Here is a 16,329-nt window from a genome sequence, read left to right as displayed (position 1 = left end):
TGATTACATTTATATAAACCAATTTCCCTAATGGTGAGACTTCTACAACTTTCCACATACACAGTGAACATCAGATATTATTGATAATTCACAAATAAAAGAAGCTGGTGTGAGAGTCACAGAGCAGCAAGTGGTGAAGCCAGGACTGCAGTCCCTGCACTGAGCACACCCTTAGTCCTAAACCCATGTATGGTGCTGCCTCTGTGCCAAAGTGGAAATACAGCCCAATGTCTTTAAAACAACTGGCCTTCCTTGGGAGAATGTGGTAGATATCCAAGTCAGAGATGGTACTCTGCCCCTTCCTCCCATCCACAGGTCTGGGAATTAAATAGAGACTAGTGAATTCACTTTATTCTGGGCAGAAGTAATAAAAATGAGTCTGTTCCTCTGGGCCTCAGCAGTTACCAAAAATGTCCCTTAGAGCCTATAAGTGGCCGAGCTCAGGGACTGCATTATCAGATTTGCATCTCTGCTGCCTCAAATATTAAATTATACTTGTGTTCACTATACTCAATAAACATGCCTTGAGTACCCACAAAAAAAAAAAAGAAGCTGGTGTGAAATATCCTTTGAGTTTTAGTTTCTATCTTTTTCCCTTCCTTTAAACTTTAAGTTCCTTTTTCAATATATTGAACATGATAATTACCCACCAATTTGATTTTATTAAGTGACCATTATATGTATAACATAGGTAGTTAGATAAAAAGAGTTGTTTCACTATTAATGTGAACATTAATGTGTAACTTAAATGAGTATTTTGTTTTCTGGATTTGGGGGGGTGGGTATTTACCAAAATAGGAATCTATGAGCCACTATTTTGCAATTAGTTTTTTTTCTGACAGGGCATGGAGTGTAGATTGGTTTCAAGTCAGTTTTTCTAATGTTGTTATTTGTCAATGTGAGTTTATTAGCTTTTAAAACCCATAATAATTTGGTTCATGGGAGGACTAGTTTAAGATATAAAAATTTTCATGATTTTTTATTTTTTCATTATAGTTGGCTTACAGTGTTCTGTCAGTTTTCTACTGTACAGCAAACTGACCCAGTCACACATTTATAAATATACATTCTTTTTCTCACATTATCCTCCATCACGTTCCATCACAAGTGACTAGATATAGTTCCCCGTGCTATACAGCAGGATAAGATGTAAATTGTTAATAATTGGTGGTAAATATCTTTAAAGAATAGTCTGAATTCTTGATAGAATTGTAATTACCAAGGGGTAACTGTAGTTCTCTGTTTTGGAACTACAGTTCTAATGCATGAGGGGTTGTTTCCAAGACCCTTGAAGATACCAATATCCCAAATACTCAAGCCCTTTATATAAAATGGCATTGTATTTGCATTTAACCTACTCACATCCTCCTAGCTACTTTAAATCATCTCTGCATTGCTGATAATACCTAATATAATGTAAACGCCCTATAAATGTACGTAAGTGTAAATGCTATATAGAGTTGCTATTTGAACAGTTTAAACTGCGCATTTGCACTTACCTTTGGACTTTTTCCCAGAGTAAATATGACAGTCCTACACAGTTCTGGTTGGCTGAACCCTCATATGCAGCACTTCAAATATGAAAGAACCAGGGAAAACCACATTTACTGGGGGCCGACTATAAGTTAAATGTGGTTTTTCAACTGTGAGGGGTGGGTACCCCAACTCCTTTTGTCCAAGGCTCAACTGTCCTTTCTTATGCATGGCAAGTTCAAGTTTATTCTTTTGAACTTTCTGGAAAACTTTTTTCAAATATTTTCAATCCATGATTGATTGAATCTGGGCATGTGGACCCCACGGGTATGGAAAGCCTACTGCTTTACATTCAAAGAGAGGTGTTAAAAGCTATCTGATCAACAAGGCAAAGCAAAACTTTCCTACAGATGTCACAGTGGTAAAGGTGAGAGATGACATCTGTGTTTAGGTCTTTATTATTGATAAGGTTAAAGGGATGGAAGTTCATAATTTATTTAAATAAACTGTGGAGGCAGCAAAAAGGGAAATGTTAGGAGGAAGCTTTTACTCAAATATGAGTCACTTACATTAAAAATATAATTCCATTCCCAAAGAATTTGAAATGAGCTAGCAGACTTTTGGGGTTTAAGGCAGCCCAAAGGAGGGTAACCAAATGTGAGATTGTTAAAGCATTTAAATGCCAAATATCGATGCTGTTATTCCTTACCTGGTGTTCTAGGCAAGATGATTTCAAACAAAAGGAAGTGCAAAGGCAGGGGGAATACAATGGGTTTTAAAATCAACTATAGGCTGTTTCTGTTTTGCAGACAGGTTCATTTGTGCCATATTTTAGATTCCACAGACTCAAAGACATAAAGAACAGACTAGTGGTTGCCAGGGGGCTAGGAGGAAGGAGTGGGATGAACTGGGAGTTTGGGGTTAGTAGATGTAAACTATTACATTTAGAATGGATAAACAAGGTCCTACTGTACAGCACAGGGAACTATATCCAAACTCTTGGAATAGAATATAATAGAAGATAGTATGAAGAAAAAGGATGTATATATATATGTATGACTGGGTCGCTATGCTCTACAGCAGAAATTGACACAACACTATAAATCAACTATACTTTAAACAATACCAAAAATTAAAAAAAAAAAAAGACTATAGGAGAATACTAGCTCAGGGAAGTGCCAAGTAGAGGGAAGCATGGAGTCAAAGTAATAGCCTGACTAGTTTTTGTGCTATTGTGTGTTTAAAAAAAATATGAAAAACATTCCCTGGTGGCAAGGAGATTTCAGTCTCTGGAAAACATGGTAGACATGAGAGAATACTGAATAAACCAGGAACCAATGCATCAACATGACCAATAGACATTCTGCTGAGCTCTGCAGCAAGACAGGAGCAATATTTAGGACAGTTCTTTAAGAATAAGAAATGACTGTCTCCCCAAAATCCTTTTTCTCACTCATGGCAAAGACTATCTTTCCGTGAGGTCAGTGGATACATTCGCATTAATAGAAGGATGTTCTCCACCTGCTCCTCTTATCTAGCTTTCTCCCACTTTTATAAGAAACTTCACATCATGTTGAATCTTATCATTGTGTAGTCTTTAGAAAATAAGCAAGACATTTAGTCTAAAGAAATAAACTACATTAAAAAAAATCAAACTCACTTTCCTTCAACAAATCAGATGCCGTCTGAAAACAAGAGTGAAACATAAATGATGAATTTTCACTCCACCATTCTAAAGCTCCCATGGGCTCAAGGGCATCACCACTTCCTTTCCACACCTATCTGTAGCAGCCCAGAATGTCCTAAGTCTTATTTCCTATCGGGAAGTGCTGAGCAGTCATTATGATGGCTCCTTCTGCTCTCTTTCCTCTTCTTCTTGCACAAAACCCAACCCTTGTTAAATCCAGCTCCATGCTTGCATGAAGCAGCACCATGGCGCTAAATAAAGAAATAAAAGCACACAACTTCCATCACCTGTCTGGATTTAAGTCCTTGGCCATGAATTTCAAGTGAGCATTAAGGTAAATATACTCTTTCATGCTAGTCCAATGTCTCTCAACCTTTATTCATTATCTTTTTTTTTCTTTTTTTTTGTGGACACACCTACAGCATATGGAAATCCCCAGGCCAGGGATCGAATCCAAGCTACAGCTTCAGCCTATGTCACAGCTGCAGCAATGTCAGATCCTTAACTCACAGTCCCATAGCAGGAACTTCTTTATTCCTTATCTTTTATTCATTATATCTTTTTAGACTTTTTTTTTTCCATTATCACCTACCTGTGGAATACTAATACTGTAGATATTCGTGTATATCTGGGCTTTTGAAGGGTTACACATGGTAATATCCAAGATTTTTTCACCCCTCCCCCCCAAAAAAATCATTTTTTACTCCCTTAGGAGTAAAATATAACCTCCATTAAAATGCAAAGTCTAGTCTATTTTACATGTAGCCAAATCCTGGCCTCTGTACACTGGCACCAGTTAAGTCTCAGAGACAGAGTTTGGGGGTGAAGCAGAAAGAACAGCTGTATTGCTTTGCCAGGCAAAGAAGGCCATAGCAAGCTAGTGCCCTCAAAACTGTGTCCTCGCTTGAGAGGGGATAGCAAAGGGTCTTATAGGTTTAGCTTGAAAAACAGGTTTATTGATAAAGAGTAGGGTGCTTACATTCCTCTCCCTCCATAGATCATTTCAAAATCAAGGCCAGTGTCAGGTGGTCCAGTGAGTTTTTGATGGTTTTCAGGTTTATCACTTCTTAACCTTCTCTCTCGAGTGAAGATTGCTTAAAAGGGGAAACAGCGTTAGGGAGTGTTTCAAAGGAAAAGAAATACCGGATGCAGTATAACTCTAACTAGAAAGTAATCATTAGTAAAAGAAAGCAATGAGGCAAGGAAGAAATCATTTGTGAAAATCCAGTTGGAGTAATGAGTGAGCCAAGGCAGGCATAACACAACAGAGACTGTTCTAACAAGTTTTCAGCTATAACACACACTCCTGGATGGCTAGTTCCTGTTTTGTTCTTGGTCTCAACCTCTGACAGCTCCACCTTATTCCCAACTTTCCCCTGGTGATCTTGCTCCTCCATCCCCCAGGGTCCACCACATTTGCTGAGCTCATGGTGCTGCAGATGAACTCCCATTGCTCATGCATGTGCCCTGCCTCTTCTGCCCTATGCAGGGATTGCTGCAGTTCAGCTCCCTCTCTCTACACTGTATTTTTTTTTAACCCTCTGATGGATCATTACCACCATCAACTTAAACACAAATCATTAGGAGTTCCCATTGTGGCTCAGTGGTAACAAACCCAACTAGTATCCATGAGGACATGGGTTTGATCCCTGGCCTTGCTCAGTGGGTTAAGGATCTGGCTTGGATCCTATGTTGCTGTGGCTGTGCTGCAGCTCCAGTTGGACCCCTAGCCTGGGAACTTCCATATGCCACATGTATAGCCCTAAAAAAATGGTAAATAAATAAACACAAATCATTGTTTCACAAATATTAAAAAACAAAATTATTTCAGTCAGGTCTCCAGCAGGCAACAAAGGGCCCACCAAACTGGGCAATGAAGGAGAATTTAATAAAGAGAAAGAACTACTTACACTCCTGCTGGAAGGTCTTTGAGCATATTGCTGCTGTATGGGGCATTGTGATAGGCAGACTAATGACACCCCAAGATGTCTGCGTTCTCATTCCTAGCATCTTTGAGTACATCATGTTCCATTGTAAAGGGCATGAAGGTTGCAGATGGAATTAAAGTTGCTGATCAGCTGACCTTTAAATGGAGATGCTATCCTGGATTATCTGGGTGGGCCCAGTACGGTAGAGGTTGGAAGAAGAGAGGAGATAAGACTCTGGAGGCAAAGCACGGAGAGCTACAGAGTTGCTGCCTTTTAAGAGAGTAAACCGGGGGCCATCAGCCAAGTACATTTAGGTGGCTTTAGAAGATGTAAAGAAGGAGTTCCTGTTGTGGTTCAGCTGGTTAAGGACCCAGCTAGTATCTATGATAATTCAGGATTGATCCCTGGCCTCACTCAGTGGTTTAAGGATCTGGCATTGCCACAAGCTGCGGCAAAGTTCGCAGATGCAGCTTAGATCTGGCGTTGCTGTGGCTGTGGTGTAGGCCAGCAGGTGCAACTCCAATTTGACCCCGGCCCAGGAACTTCCATATGCCACAGGTACAGTCCTAAAAAGAAAAGAAAAAAAAAAAAAAAAAGGAGTTCCCTTGGTGGCACAGTGGTTAACCAATCCAACTAGAAACCATGAGGTTGCAGGTTCGATCCCTGGCTTTGCTCAGTGAGTTAAGGATCCGGTGTTGCCATGAGCTGTGGTGTAGGTTGCAGATGTGGCTCGGATCCCGTGTTGCTGTGGCCCTCCTGCAGGCGGGTGACTACAGCTCCGATTCGACCCCTAGCCTGGGAACCTCCATATGCTGTGGGTGCGGCCCTAGAAAAGACCAAAAAAAAAGATGTAAAGAGGAAGGAAGTGAATTCTAAAGACTCTCCAAAGAAACACGGCCCTACTGATATCTTGATTTTAGCCGAGCAAGATACATGCCAGACTTCTAACATGAATAACTATAAGGAAATTATTTTCATTGTTTTAAATCCCTGAGTGGTCATTTGTTTCAACAGCAATAGGAAACTAATACAAGCATACGGCCCGAACCTTGAGCTAGTGGCATTGGAAGATGTTACCACCTCATGGCTGAAGAGGCAAGAGGGAAGGGTGGTCACTGGAATCTGGAAAAATATCTTCCATGAGAGGGATGCATGTCAGCCTGTGTTGTTTGGGCAGAATCCATCCAGTCTGCAGCACAGACGCAGTTAAGCTCAGAATAAGTGCCCCAACCTCCCTCTCAGAATAAATGCCCCAACCTCCCTCTCAGAATAAATGCCCCAACCTCCCTCTCCTATTCCTTCTCCCCAATTGTCAAACTCAGCCAGGAGCTGAGGCTCAGGATGCATCTGATGTGGTTCAGGCATCCCAGCCTCCGAGGCATAAAGCAGTTGTAGAAAAAGTAGAAAGTGGATTTGAAGGGATCAACAGAAAGTGCCCAACACAATGTTATTTCCATCTTGCTTCCTCCATAAGCAACTGTCCTATTTGTGCCCTTTGCAGGAAATCCTCCTAGAGTGTCTAGTCTCACTGACCCCAGTACCTCCACTTCCACTCTCTTGACACCACCCCAGCAGGGCTTTCATTCCTGCTCCTCCACCAGCACTGTTCTTAGCAAGGTGACCGGTGACCTCCTTGTTGCTTCTCTCACCATTACTCCTCCTTCCCTCTTCCTTTGGCTCCTAGGACACTCCTCTCTTGAATATCATCCGGTAGTATTCTATTGTGTATATATACCACATCTTCCTAATCCAGTCATCTGTTGATGGACATTTGGGTTGTTTCCATGTCTTGGCTATTGTGAATAGTGCTGCAATGAACATGCAGGTGCATGTGTCTTTTTTAAGGAAAGTTTTGTCCAGATATATGCCTAAGAATGGGATTGCTGGGTCTTGTGGTAGTTCTATGTATAGATTTCTAAGGTATCACCACATTGTTTTCCATAGTGGCTGTACCAGCTTACATTCCCACCAACAGTGCAGGAGGGTTCCCTTTTCTCCACACTCCCTCCAGCATTTGTTATTTGTGGACTTACTAATTATGGCCATGCTGACTGGTGTGAGGTGGTATCTCATGGTAGTTTTGATTGCATTTCTCTAATAATCAGGGATGTTGAGCATTTTTTCATGTGGTTGTTGGCCATCTGTATATCTTCCTTGGAGAAATGTCTATTCAGATCTTTTACCCATTTTTCACTTGGGTTGTTGGCTTTTTTGCTGTTGAGTTGTGTATAAGTTGCTTGTATATTCTAGAGATTAAGCCCTTGTTGGTTGCATCATTTGAAAGTATTTTCTCCCATTCTGTAAGTTGTCTTTTTTTTTTCTTTTTGGTTTTCTTTGCTGTGCAAAAGCTTGTCAGTTTGATTAGGTCCCATTGGTTTATTTTTGGTTTTATTTCTGTTGCTTTGGGAGACTGACCTGAGAAAATATTCATAATATATACTTTTATGTGTTGATTGTGTTTCTCTTTTTTTGGTCACATTCCATGAACTGATTGTATGAAGTGCCTGGACTGCACTTGACTCCCAGTGAAGTGCTCTCAAATGAAATGGAGAGGAAAATATTGGAATCAAGGAAATCAATGAGAAGGAATTTGGAAGTCAAGGCAAGAAACCATGAGACTGGAGAGACAAAGAGGGAATGGAAAGGGAAATGAAGTAATATATTTAAAAGCTTTTCTGCCATTCAAATGATTGAGTCTAGTAAGTGATAAGGTATGTGGGACAAGACAGATTCCAGGAGCAAAGGGGAAAGAAATAAGATGTATCAGGGCAATATGTGCCCCACACAGGTAAAACAGGATTGTGTGCATGTTGGAGGAAGTTGTGAGAGTAGATCTGGATATTCGGGAGGAAAATTCTCATGTATGTTGCACAATGGCAGATGTGACTTACCAGACTTGGCTTCTCTGCCATCTGCCAAATAGGGGCTAAACAGGTTGATGCTTCCATGGTAGAATCATGTCATCAGTGTCTCTAAAGTCAGGCACACCTGGAGAGTGAGACTCACAGGAATAGACCTAGTTAAACCAGGTTTTGGAACAACACCTGCCTGAGATTGGATCCCTCTCTTCATTGTGCCAGGCCTGAGTTCTTTGCCTGATGCAATTGTTGGACTACACCTGTATTCCATGGAGATTCAGGCATCTTGCATTGTGCCAGATCTATCCTGGCAGCTAGCTATAGGGCTATGAGTAAAACGCTTTACCCAGCTATCTGCAAAGCTCTTTGGTGGTTCAGCCATGTCAAATTCAGCACCACGACCTGGACGACCTTGACAATAATGCATACTTAGAAAGGCCCATATGTCAGCTAATGGATACTATACTAGTTGTGATTTTTAAATGTTTCCCATGAACTAACTCATTTAAACTTCATGGTGCCCACTCATCATCAATGTCAGGACAACCAAAGCTCATCAAAGTCAAGTGATGTGCCCACAGAAAGTTATTGGAGCTGAAATGCTTCAAAGCCCATGCTCCTCTGACCACGTTTGTCACAGAACCCAAGCCAAGCCTACAGACAGGGAATGATTATGTTTCTAAGGGGTGTTAAATACAGACAATGTTAGTTTTTGTTAAAAACATCATGATAGAGCAAAACATTTAAGGAGTGGTGGAAAGGCTCAAAATGAGTTGATTTTTTTCTTGAGTATTTTCTATGCAAACTTGCCCTCAAAAATATTTTCAACTCTCCTATTCTTAGGTGCATGTATCTATGAATTCATTTAGTTGCCAAAAGATTCCTGGAAAAGCTAGAATGTGTTGGATACTTCTTGATCTTAGGGAGTGTCCAGGATAGAGCACAGAATTCAAGGGATTAGCATTTACTGAGGATGTGTCAATATAAATGTGTCCCAGCAACTGCTGCAGAAGTACGGGAGGGAAGGGAGGGTTCAGGGCTGGCACTTCAACGTAGAAATCTCATCAGTGGGACATCTCAGCATCTCTCCACTGCTTCTGGAGGTCACCGGCATCCTCTGTGGTACCAACATGCTCTGAGGTACCAACGTCAGTATTAGGAGAAACTTCTCCTAACCACAGCACCCAATCAGGGAACACTGCATATTGCAAGCTCCTGAAGTTGTCTAATGTGCTTAAACACAAGGAAGAATTATGTTAAATAAACAAGTCTGTATTTAATACTACACTTCTCAAATTCATTGTACCAGAAGATAATTATCTCACAGAATATACAACAATGGCATTATTAGTCTGTAAAACATCACTCTGGACATTCCATTTATGTATAATAATCTGGTTTTCTGGATTTGGAATGAATGTCAAGTAATTAAGTCTCATAGTTAAGATGAAATGAAAAAAAAATAGCCCCACAATATCAGCATACCAGTCAATAATTAAACCTATATTTGGACAAAAATAGAATATTTACACAGGTACTCTCACATGTACTCTGATAGAGGAAAAGAAGAGTTGCATTCTGCCACAGAGAGGTTTTCAGATTTATTTCTCATAACAAGTTTTTATTATGGAAAATAATCATTTCTTTCAAGTGAGTTGATTTATTTTTACCAATCCTGTGGCCCATAAGAAAATTAAAATGGATTTGAGTCCAATTTTTTTTTTTAAGTTTTACAACCATAGTCAATCTTTTGTATAATTACGTTTGTAAGGAAAACATCTTTTGGGTGATTAAAAAAAATTCCAGTTCCTACATTCACAAATTATTAGTCTACATTCACAGCCATTGATAGGCATTAATCTATCTCAACATCGACACAATTCTCACACGTTGATTATTTGCAGAATCCAGATTATGTTAAACAGAGAATGAATTCATTAGTAGAATGTTTCTACAAAATAAATAATGTAAAAAATAAACTTTTAGGTATTTCTTTGGTGATCATGTTCTTATGTTTTAAGGTCTCCAAGTATGAAAACAAAAACAAACAAAATCCCTTTTATTATGTGAGTTCTTTTACTGACCAAAAAATTTATTTAGACTTTTATACTCTTAAGATTAGTATAATTCAGGTGGGTTTCATATTATTTATCATATTCCCTCACACCCTTCTTAGCTTCACATCGTCTTTATAAAATCTTCAGAGTGGCCTTACAAATATTATTTCAGTCTTGAGAGATCTGATCTCATACCCCACTTCCTATTTAGGGAATGCCCAGGGAGCATATTCCTCTTTGTGTGGAAATTCAAGGTTAATGGTATTCATATCCATACCTGATGACTCGGAAAAAGAGGTTCTCTGAGCCCCTTAAAATCCTAAAGCAACGTCTTGACAAAGGTCCAACTTTGCCTCGTTGATGAACTTCTCCATAATTTTTTTTTTTTTTGTCTTTTTGCCATTTCTTGGGCTGCTCCCGCGGCATATGGAGGTTCCCAGGCTAGAGGTCTAATCAGAGCTGTAGCTACCGGCCTATGCCAGAGCCACAGCAACATGGGATCCGAGCCGCGGCTGTGACCTACACTACAGCTCACGGCAATGCCGGATTGTTAACCCACTGAGCAAGGGCAGGGACCGAACCCGCAACCTCATGGTTCCTAGTCGGATTCGTTAACCACTGTGCCACGATGGGAACTCCCCCTTCTCCATAATTCTTTTTAAGTAAATAGATCATTTTTATTATAGCCATTCATTTTTTCATGTATGCAAACCTAATTTACAAAGAGAAAGCTTTAACCTCTGATAACATTTAATGCTTGCAGGAAGGTGCAGAGAGATGAGTGAGATTATTTCCCATATATAATTGTGCAGCATTTCTGTGGACACAGGACAGAGTAAGATGGGAGCTTGGAGCTAGAGCTACACAGATTAATAGTCACAGTGTGCCTGCACACGGTGTGCCTGCATACAGTGTGTTGTTCTGTATGTGGTTTTCTTGCCACATCTAGCATTTATTTAGGTAACAACAGTTAAGACTACTGAATGAGTAGTCATTGAACACAGCTGTGTGCAAAGTGTGGCTGGCATTTCACCATGTGAAAGGTCACGCACAGTGTTCTGCTGGCATCTTAGAGGATCCCTAATAGATAAATTTCTTTTTGTAGACAATTGTTATTCCTTGTTTTCAGCCTCCTAACTCAAAATTACAACATCCCTTTCTTCCAAGGAGATTAAAAGCCATTGGATATGATCTTTCTAACTGGTTCTCACAAATCACTGTGAAGCTGGAAGAGGGTAGATATTATTATTCCATGTTTTTAAACATATATACTAATTCTACTATGGAACTTATTTGTGAAATAGAAAAGCATTGAAGAACTTCAGAATCAGGAGGCCAGGTGTCCAGTCTCTAGATTTGTGCCAGCACCAGGGGAGTGGAATGTTTTTACTGCCTCTCATCATCTGTCATCACTATTAAGCATTGTCATCACTCTAACCCTGACCGCCAAAGATGAACAATACAAAGGAAGACACTGAATTTCTAAAGAGCAAAGGCAAAAAGTATGTCTTTAATCATCTCAAGAAAACACGTTACTTTCAGAGGAAACAAATTACCAAGGACATCAGACTTTTCCAGTGAAATCGTGGCAACAAAAGACAATGGAATTTGAAGAGTAAAAATAGAGAACTTCATATCCAACATAACAGCCAATGAAAATGAAGATGAAATAATGATGTTGTCAGGCTGAGGAAAAAATGGGAAGAGAGAAGGAGAGATTAATTTTGTGATTTCTAGCAAGTTTCTTCTCTCGCTTATGTTAAAACCTATAAGATATTTGCGTGCTAATCTATTTCTTTGCCTTATCAAGGCTACTCATAATGTCCATTTGAACCTGAGTCCAATTGTCTAAAATTACTTGGATAGGACACACAGTATTTTTTATCCTAAATGTCAAGGCATCCATAGCAAGCTTTGTGAAATGGGGTCAGAAATGTGAAACACACTCTGCCACAGGCACACCTAGGACAAGCTTAGAGCATACTCAGATCCTACTTAGAAGTGACTCTGCAGTAGAGACAGCCCTAGCAAAAGTCTCCTTACTCAGAGGAGGAAATCAGCAGAATCCTGGGTCCCACAATTAGCCCACTACCTTTTATTTTATTTTATTTTATTTATTTTATATTTTTAAGAGCTGAAATCAATTTTAATGAGATATTAAGTTCATTCAGTATTATCACAACATTGTGAATCAACTATGCTTCAATAAAACTTTAAAAATGAAAAAAGAAGCAAACATAGATTCACTAAATATATCAAAAATATTATTTTGACACCTATTGAATATTTTTAAAATTGAGATTTTTTCATTCATAGCAGATCTTTGAAAGCATGTGTGTCAGTGACACAGCACATCCCACTTGGGGCCATCCAGTGCCTGTTTTATTACAAAGCCCCAAATAAGCCCCCTCAGAAAATAAAGCTGTTCTGGTCAAAGTAACCGTGAGAAAGAGCTACTTTTCCATGATGATGGAAAAAGCCACACAGCTTGATGTGAATATTTGAAGTTTATTTCAGCTTTAACACTTTCCGTAAGTAAATTCTCCAAACTCCAAAAAAAAAGGTATTCTGTATATGAAGTTTTATATACAATCTGTGTTCAATAAGTAGCTGATGTTCCAACTTGCATTTTTTAAAAAATTTTCTCCAGAAGTGCTCATGGTGAAGAGTAAGCAGAAGTTAAGAGCACTGGAGTCAGACTGCCTAGGTTTTAATGCAGTGGCACCACTTACCTGCTATCTGCCCTTGGTCAACTTTTGTAATCTATCCATGTACACCTCTCATAAATGAGAAGGAGAAGAAGGAATTGCCTTCTTTATATGGCTGCTGTGAGTTTCAGTGAATACGTAAAATTCATAATTGCCACCCAAGTGTGGGGGGATAATAATATATATGTATTATTATTGCCTTAACATATTATCTATTATCTACTATTATTGCCTTAATATACTTACTATGAGAAAGAATTGTGAAAATTACACATTGGCTTTTGTTTAGTAAATGGTGGGGAGTTCCTGTCATGGGTCGGCAGTAACAAACAGGACAAGGATCTATGAGGACTTGGGTTCAATCCCTGGCCTTGCTCAGCGGGTTGAGGAGCTGTGAGCTGTGAGCTGTGGTGTAGGTTGCAGATGTGGCTCAGATCTGGCATTGCTGTCATCATGGTATAGGCTGGCAGCTACAGCTCCAATTGGACCCCCCCAGACTGGGAACTTCCACATGCCTTGGGTGTAGCAAAAAAAAAAAAAAAATCATTAAATCAGCTGTTAGCATTTTATTCAATGAGATATACTTCAACAGAGCACAATAGTGAGATTTATCTTTTTTTTTTTTTTTAAGAGCCACACCTACAGCATATGGAAGTTCCCAGGCTAGGGGTCAAATCGGAGCTGTAGCCGCCAGTCTACACCACAGCCACAGCAACACCAGATCTCAGCCATGTCTGCAACCTACACCATAGCTCACAGGAATGCTGGATCCTTAACTCACTGAGCAAGGCCAGGGATAGAACCTTCATGCTCATGGATACTAGTCAGATTCGTTTCCACTGAGCCATGATGGAAACTCCTGAAATTTATTTTTTTAAAAAATTTTTTTAATTTTCATTTTCCTTGAAGTATAGTTGATTTACAGTGTTGTGTTAGTTTCAGGTGTACAGCAAAGTGATTCAGTTACACATATACTTACATCCATTATTTTTTATTCCTTTCCCATATAGGTTATTACAGAATATTGAGTCGAGATCTCTGTGCTGTACAGTAGGTCCATGTTGATTATGTGTTTTTATATATACTAGTGTGTCTATCTTAATCTCAAACTCCTAATTTATTGCTTATACCTACCTGTCCCCTTTGGTAACTGTAAGTTTGTTTTCCAAGTCTCTGTCTGTTTCTGTTCTGCAAGTTCCTTTGGGGTTTTTTTGGTTTTATTTTTGTTTTTTTTCCTGTCATTATGGCATGCTCACGTTCCCTAGCCAGTGATCAAACCCAAGCGATGGCAGTGACAATGCCAAATCCTTAAGCACTAGGCCACCAGGGAACTTCTGTAAATAAGTTGTAACATTTTTTAGTATTCCAAATATAAGTGATATAGATGCCTACCTTCACATCACTTATTGTTCTTCTGGAGTTTTTTCTTGTTCTTTCATTTGGAACATATTTCTCTGCCATCTTACTTTGTTTAACTTCCTGTGTTTGTGGTCTGTGTTCCTCAGGCTGCAGGATTGTAGTTCCTCTTACTTCTGATGTCTCCCCCAACCCTGGCGGATGAAGTTAGTCTAGGGGATTGTGCAAACTTCTGGGTAGGAGGAATTGGTGCCTGCCCACTGGTGGGTAGAGCTGGCTCTTGTCCATCTGGTGGGCAAGGCCATATCAAGGGACGTGTTTAGAGGCAGCTTGAGTTCAGGACAACTTTAGGCAGCTTGTCTGCTGGTGGGTGTGACTGTGTCCCATCCTATTGGTTTTTTTTTTTTTTTTTTTTGGCTTAAGGTGTCTTCACACTGGAGCCTACAGGCTCTTGGATGGGCCAAAATAGGGACCTCTAGGGGAGCTCACATTGATTATTTCCTGGGGTTCTGCCACCAATGTCCTTGCTCTCACAGTTGGCCATAGCTGACCACACCCCCACCTTAGGAGACCCTCCAAGACCCACAAGTAGGTCTTGCTGCTATGGAGTTGCTGCCTGCCCCGGGTCCCAGTGCACGTGAGAACTTGTGTGTACCCTCCAAGAGTGGAGTGGTTTTCCCCAGTCCTGTGGAGTCCCTGCACTCAAGCCCTGCTGGCCTCCAAAGCCAAATGCCCTGGGGGTTCTCTTCTCCATGCCAGACCCCCAAGCTGGAGAGACTGACCTGAGGTTCACAACTGTCACTCCTATGGGAGAACTTCTGCAATATAATTATTTTCCAGTTTGTGAGTCACCCACCTGGCAAGTATAGAATTTGATTGTATCCCCAAAGCACCCCTCCTGCAGTCTCATTGTGGCTTCTTCTTTGTCTCTGGGTGTAAAATATCTTTTTGGTAGGTTCCAGTCTTTTTTGTGGATGCTTGTTCAGCAGTTGGGTGTGATTTTGGTGTCTTTGTGAGAGGAGGTGAGCTCAAGTCCTACTCTGAAGTCCTACTCTGCCACGTTGTCCGAAATCAAGATTTATATCTTGAATGGAAAAAGAAATGTATATTTAAAATAGCTCCAAATAGAAGAAACTCTAAAAGTAGTTTCTTCTTAACTTTTTGTCCTATTTGTCTGAGTGCAATATGGGTAATAAATCAGTCTGGTTTTAGACTCAGAATTTTTAAAATAGTGGCAGTGCCGTTCACAAGATTGAGTGAAAAATCTTTCAAACCCACTATGAGTCATCCTCCTTGTCTAATTCAGCCAGGAAATGTGGAAAAACCACCGCTTGGTTGAATGAGCTGCTCATCGGCTAAGAAAATTGCAATTGTATGATACAAATCACATCTGACTGTATGTTCTTTTAAATTTGGATTTAATTAATCACTTTATCAAAGCAAAATTATCCTTCCATGGGACCTAAACAAACTACAGTATTTAGTACATGCTAAGCGTGATACTTATACATATGCCATGTTTTTCGTTTGCCTCTCATGTGTCACTTTGAGGAAAGAAGGGCAAGTGCCAATATCTTTATTAATGGATGATGAACACGATTGGGAAGACCCACAGCAGCACACCCAGTATGTACTACAGCTGGTGTTAGACCCTCCATTGTAAAACCAGCGGCTCTTTCATGATATCACTGCTACAATGAGTTTACTTTCTGTAGCTAACTCTCAGTTTTCAGAATCTTTTATTTTCTCTAGTCCAGTGTTAGGTTAAGCTTCATTGTTTGGTGTAATTCCTTGCCTGCATGATATTTTATATCATTTTTTTCATTATGGAGTTGCACTATGGCTTTCAATCATTTGATAAGAATTAAAGTCTTAAATCTATATTCTGACATAAGAGTCTGATAGTTTTGTGTTTTCCCTGGTGGCTCAGACAGTTAAGGATCCAGCACTGTCACTGTTGTGACACAGGTCACTGCATGGGTTCGATCCCTGGCTGGGGAACTTCATATGCCATAGGCATAGCCAATTTAAAAAAAAAAAGAGTATAATTTAAAATTATTTGTAAAAATTATTACATTATTATTGAAATTTAGAACTCTAGCAAGGAATGTTGTAGTATAGTCTCAAGTTCAAAATGCTAGCTAACTTTCATTATTAGATATGCTTCTTTGATACTGTTACATCAACTAACTTTTAAGGCAGTTAGTTATGTTATTATCCTCATACAGAAGGCACACCTGAGTCTTAATAGTATCCTTGTTC

At 39.8% G+C, this 16,329-nt stretch overlaps 1 protein-coding gene across 1 annotated transcript in view; it reads left to right on the top strand.

The window, feature by feature from the left end:
- The window catches only part of GABRG3 (gamma-aminobutyric acid type A receptor subunit gamma3), a 599,057-nt gene that overhangs the window by 558,764 nt on the left and 23,964 nt on the right, over positions 1 to 16,329 (top strand). The gene's annotated exons all lie outside the window — the stretch shown is intronic.

Source organism: Phacochoerus africanus, chromosome 2, assembly GCF_016906955.1.
Source record: "Phacochoerus africanus isolate WHEZ1 chromosome 2, ROS_Pafr_v1, whole genome shotgun sequence".
NCBI classification, from domain to species: Eukaryota; Metazoa; Chordata; class Mammalia; order Artiodactyla; family Suidae; genus Phacochoerus; species Phacochoerus africanus.
The sequence above is the reverse complement of the archived record's forward strand: the minus strand, read 5'-3'. Positions and strand labels throughout refer to the sequence as shown.